This window comes from Mus pahari, chromosome 16 (assembly GCF_900095145.1).
Source record: "Mus pahari chromosome 16, PAHARI_EIJ_v1.1, whole genome shotgun sequence".
Classification (NCBI taxonomy): Eukaryota; Metazoa; Chordata; class Mammalia; order Rodentia; family Muridae; genus Mus; species Mus pahari.
Window position 1 is genome coordinate 14,122,713 of NC_034605.1, and position 6,069 is coordinate 14,128,781.

Sequence of the window (6,069 nt, forward strand, 5' to 3'; positions counted from 1 at the left end):
AAAAAAAAAAAAAAGATCAGCAAAAGCAATGGCTAAGGAGGAGTTTGCTCAGTAAGATGGTTCCCTTGTGAACATGAGGGCTTGTGTTTGAGCAGCATAATTCAAGTACAAGAAACCAGGCATTTCAGCACAGGGAGGTAGAGACAGGCAGGTCCTGGAACTCACCAGCCAGCTCAGCTTACCTGGATCGTTGCAAGCCAATGAGAAACCTGAAGGCTCAGCTCACCTCGATAACCCATGCCTAGAGGCTTGTCTGCTGTGTGTTCCAGATACTGTCAGGTTGGCGGGCTCCTGCAGAGATCTCTCTTCCAGCTTTGCCTGTTCACCTGTAGCTCCCACCAATGTATTTGACAACTGCCTTGATTTATGACTTTCTTTTGCTTTGTAACTATACAAATTTCACGGAAAATGGTTTTTTGGAACAATCCAAATCTGTGTTTCCAGGCTTCAGCCACTCATATTTGTCTCCGAAATAACCTATCATGTATTCCCCTGGGGTGAGAGCTGTGTTTCTGTGTCCGCCTTGGATTGTGACCTGAAAGGCAGAGGGCAGCCTCCACTCTAACTTTGCAGGTCTACTATTGAGCACATCACTTGACCTTCAGAGTTCTTTCTTCTTCCTTCCTTCCTTTCTTTTTTTTTCTTTCTTTCTTTCTTTTTTTTTTTTTTAAGTCCATTGATTGGTTGGTTCAGAAACTCTGAAGGTCCTTCCAGTTTAAGGGCTTCTGATTGCATAACACTGTTCACTTTTCTACCTTCCCTGTGAAGAGGGCATTGCAGCGGCTTAAGAGGTTTAAGCTTAGTGGAAAGTAATTCAGGGACCATGCTGTCTAAAACCTCTATTATCCCGATTCTATGAACTATATAAAAATACAGCAATAAAACCAACCAGGACCTAGGAAGTCTACAAAGTAATACTTTTCACTTTCTAATGAGTACTTATTCAAGGAGAATAATACATCTTAATTGCTGTTGAACTGGGTGTTTCGTAGAGCTTCAGGTCTTCTGGTGGTCAGTTGGGTATTTTAGCAACTTTTTTTTTTTTTTTTTTTTTTAACATTTAAGGTCCATAATCCAGAGCAAACAGAAAGATGCCTCAGAACTTCTGCATTACTGATTGGCTCGTTTTTATTCTCCCTCCTGGGTCATCATGAAATATTGGTGGTTTCCAGGGTTCATTCTCGGACCATTTAACTTCTCATTCTATATGATGCACCTTTTTCAGTCTCTGTGCTTTTAGCTGCCTATTTAATTTTATATAAGACTTTAAAATTTTTCTGCATGTATGTATATGTATGTGGCGGGGGAGGCAGGGGGTATGTTGTTCATGTAAGTTCAGGTGACAGCATAGGCCAGAAGAGGGTGTCACATCCCCTGGTGTTAATTTATAGTTGATAATGAGCCACTTAATGTGAATGCTTAGAACTGAGCTCAGATCCTCTGCAGGAGCAGTAGGCACTCTTAACTGCTGAGTCTTCTCTCCAGTCCCATAGTTACCTTCCATATACTGAGTCTTCTTGGCTTTAATTCCAAGTGTCCTAAGTCTTTTGACTGGGTCTCATGCATCTCAGGATGGTTTGGGACTGAAGTAGCTGCCTGTGACTTTGAACTTCTAATCTTCCTGCTGAGATTGTAGGCATCCACCACCAGCCTTTGTTTATGGGCTACTAGGGATCAAACCTAGGGCTTCATGCTTGCTAGGTGGGTATTGTATTAATGATGCACCCCCATGTCCCTGACATGCTTTAAACTCAGTGTTCTCTTCTTTTTCATGTCTACATCTCTCCTATATGTTGGTGATTAGGACTATCAATTGTCAGGAGACCTATAGAGGTCCAAACTGAGGTACCAAGGATTTTGTGTTAGCTTTAAAGCTAGTCAAGGAGATCAGGTCACCAAGAGTAAGACTCATCGAGAATATTCACAGTCAGTGTTAGGAAACCAAGTCCTGCCATCAGATCTGGTGGGCAGGGATTGGACTGAAACTGGGAAATGAAGTCAGGAGTCAGATCAACGGTGAGGGAAAAGAGGAGAGGAATGGCCTAAGAGCAGCCACCAGTGTTGGGTACCCTGAAGCTGCTGCAACCATCTACAAAGGGACGACCTCACAGCATCCCCTCCACTCTCCCATGTGTCATCTTCCCTTGCCTTTTCAGGTCTGCCACATGCTGATGATTTTTCCTGAAGTGGCCGCTGGTTTTTCTCTGCTCTCACCACTTGAGAGACTAAAGCTGGACGTTTGTGTGTTGTGTGAACTCGTCCCCTGATAGAGTTGGTGTCTGTATTCACCAGCCCTCTCCTACATCACGACTCTTTCTACAGTCTTCCCATTTTTGGTGTCTGCCTACATTTTCTTTTATTCAAGTTTCATTTTAATAAAAGTAACATATAAAAATAGTCTGATGTTAAGTAGTAGCTTCTAGTTTCCAAAACTAGCAGATTGGCTTCTTTAGATAATCATCTCAGCTAAAAACAATGGGAAAAGGTTATGTAATATGGTTTGACACATTAAACTTTTTTTTAATCTATCAAGAATGGGGAGCTGGGGGTGTAGTTCAATTAGCAGAGTGTTTGCCTAGCACGCCTAGCATTCGTGAGGCTGAGAATTTGATCTCCAGCACCAAATAAACAGTACAAAGGCCTAGAGGTGGAATCAGGAGCATTAGGAACTTATACCTGTCTTCAGCTATATATCAAGTTCAAGGTCAGTTTGGGGATATATGGGATCATGTCTCAAATAAAAAGGTAGCACAAATCTCAAGTGACAATAGAAACAGCAAATTACTATATGAAAGCCATTCACAAGGTTTATAAGTATACATGTACATTTTACATATATGTGTGCATATGTAAGTGCACATGTTCATATATGGCTCTAATATATTGACAGCATTTGCTGTACTTATATTTGAGTTTTATATATGCATATATAATATATAATATTAATGATTCATGTATGTATTATGTATTATATACTATATTTGTATTATATAGTATATACTATATTGTATGTACTATATATTATATAATACATGTAATATCTGTATATATATACATATATGTATACATGTATATATAATATAGTATATATAAATATACCTGCATTTGAGGTATATATTCTGCTAAGACATTAGAGACATGCCCAATATCCAAGATCTTAAAGGGGATAGTCCTGATATCAAACTGAGATACCCCAATGAGAATCACACACAGAGTAAAGTAAGTCATATCCAAACTCATTCTCTACCCCAACCAAGAGAGATTGTGACAAAATATTACTTGGAAATAAGCATAAGAACATTAAAAAACCTTATGGAATTCCATTAGGGGGCCTTATTAGCTCTCAGGTCGTCTTGTATACAGGTTCACAGTATCCACAACTCAGAAAATAAGGAGAAGCCAGCGATAGGCTTAGGCTCTGTTCGTGGTCGCTGGTGCTGCCAGTATCCCCGGAAGAAATGTGTAGGCTTAACAGCATAACCATGCCAGATGGGGGGACTGACTGAGTCATTTTCAAAGACTACAAAAATTACAAGACTACAAATTCAAATTTACAAAATTACAAATGCAAAACTGCTCAAGGTGGTGCTGCTGCTGCAGAGGCAGAGACAACATGAATGAGCATCAGGAGACACAAAAATTGAAAGTGGACACAGAGCTGGCTCACTGGGCAAAGACCTGCCACTAAATCTGATAATCTGGGTCTAGCCTGAGGGCCCACATGGAGGAAGGTGAGAAGGGAAGGCCCTCTGGTCTCCTTACGTGTGGAGCACACAGACACATACATGTAATTTTAAAGTTTTTCATGGAAATGTAGCTATATAGGTTCTTAAAAATGGATTGCTAGACATGCATTTGGAAACAAACATGTCATGTTTAGAGAAATAAAATAAAAATTGAAATGCTTGTCGGGAAACATGACATTATAAAAAGTGATATAGGTTCTAGAAATGAAAAATAACCAAAATTTTAAGCTCAGTGGATAGCAGTAAAACTTTAAAATCAGCTAATGAAAATGGATAGATCATTTACAAATGATTGACACTGAGGCACAGCTGGGGTCCTCAACTGAAATCCCTGAGGCAGCTTTCCCATTCTGAGGAAAAATTCACAGACTTTCAATTAAACAGGAAAAGCCCAGTACACTCCTGTTGTCATAAGAGTCATCACAGGAGTTATCAAGTCACTTAAAATATAAAATGATCAATATAAATTAACAAGCAGATTCAGAAATGTCTCTTAAATACTGTGTCCAAGACAAGAAAACACATACTTTCTGCCGTGCACTGAATATGGCCATAAAGGAAGAATGAATATGCTTTGAAGGAGCCAGCTGCAGCACTTCACATCTGGGCAGCCTGGGTTACACAGTAAGCTCAAGGCCAGCCTGGATTTCAAAACAAAAACCTTAGCTCCAAAAGCGAAACAAAGCAAAATCACACCAAAGAGTTAGACAACATCCAAATATTTTGGAATCCATGTAGTTAAGGGAGACACCGATAACAAAAAGATCAGAGGAAATTCTTTTCCTCGTATAGAAATGAAGGATATTTTTCTATATAAGCCACACTTGAAATCACAATGCCAGTGTTACCAACTAGAAATATAGGTATAAAGCCAAAACGTAACAGGAGGAACATGCACAATTTTCTGTCCTACACAGGAAAAAGGAAAATAAGAAAGGCTCACATTGGGCTGGAGGGATGGCTCAGAGGTTAAGAACATGGGTTGCTCTACCAAAGTGTGTGTGTGTGGTGTGGTTTTGTGTGTGTGTGTGTGTGTGCAGTGTGTGTATGTGTGCATGTGTGTTCAATTCCCAGCAACCACATGGTGGCTCACATCCATCTATAATGTATATATATAATATATACATACATACATACATATACATATATGTATATATATATACATATGTATATGTATATATATATATGTGTGTGTGTGTGTGTGTGTGTGTAGAACATTGTATACTAAATAAAGAAGAAAGAAGGAAAGAAAGGAAGGGAGAGAGAGAGAAAGAGAGAGAGAGAAAAGAGAGAGAGAAAGAGAGAGAGAGAGAGAGAGAGGCAAGTGGATAAGGATTTGATCTCCAGGACCCAAATGGTGGAAAGTTAGAGTTCACTCCTCTTAAGCTGCCCTTTGACCTCCATATATGAATATGATAGCATGAATTTGTGAGCACACCTACACTAACTATAGGCTTGATAGCCATCAAATAAGATTTTGAAAGTTGATGCCAAATTATACCAAAAAAGAAAAACAACATGAAGGATAAAGAGAGGAACAGCATTTAAAACACAGACATGAAAGTCAGAGAAGCAGCCAATAAGCAGCTGTGACAATCACAGCATCCAATAAGAAGCTTTATGACAAAAACAGAGATCACAGTGACAAAAGCTGGAACTGTGGAAAAATGACAATTGTGCAACTGACCAGAAATAGAGGGACAAATACTGTTCTTGGGATACAAAAAGGGTCTGTTACTATTGCCATGCATACACATATGAGAAAAAAGACGTTAACAATGTCATGCCAGTGGATTTGAAAACACAGATGAGATGGACAATGTTTTAGTGAAGTCTGCCAAGCTTAATTCATCAAGGAATAGGACGTTGGAATCACCTAAGGAGGGTCTTTCACTCTATGAACCTATATCTAGGTTACAGAGTCCCTGGGAGCTGAGCCGGAATAAAAACAAGGAGAGCAATCCCAGGTCCACCAGGGTCAAACTGTTAGCCAAAGATGAAGTGGATTTATTTTTGTGTTTTGAGAAGTGGTCTCTTGTAGCTCAGGATGATCAAAATTCAGTGGAAAGCTGGGCATGGTGTATAGATGTACATCCTTAAGTCAAGCACGTGGGATTAGAAGAAGCAAATATATCTCTGTGGATTTGAGGCCATCCTGGTGCTACATAGTGAGACTTTATCTCAAAACACACACACATACACACACACACACACACACACACACACACACACACACACACAAGCAACAACAAAAACCAAGTTGGAGAATGACTAAGGAAGAGACCTGAGGCTTGTACAAATACCACACTCACACATTCACACA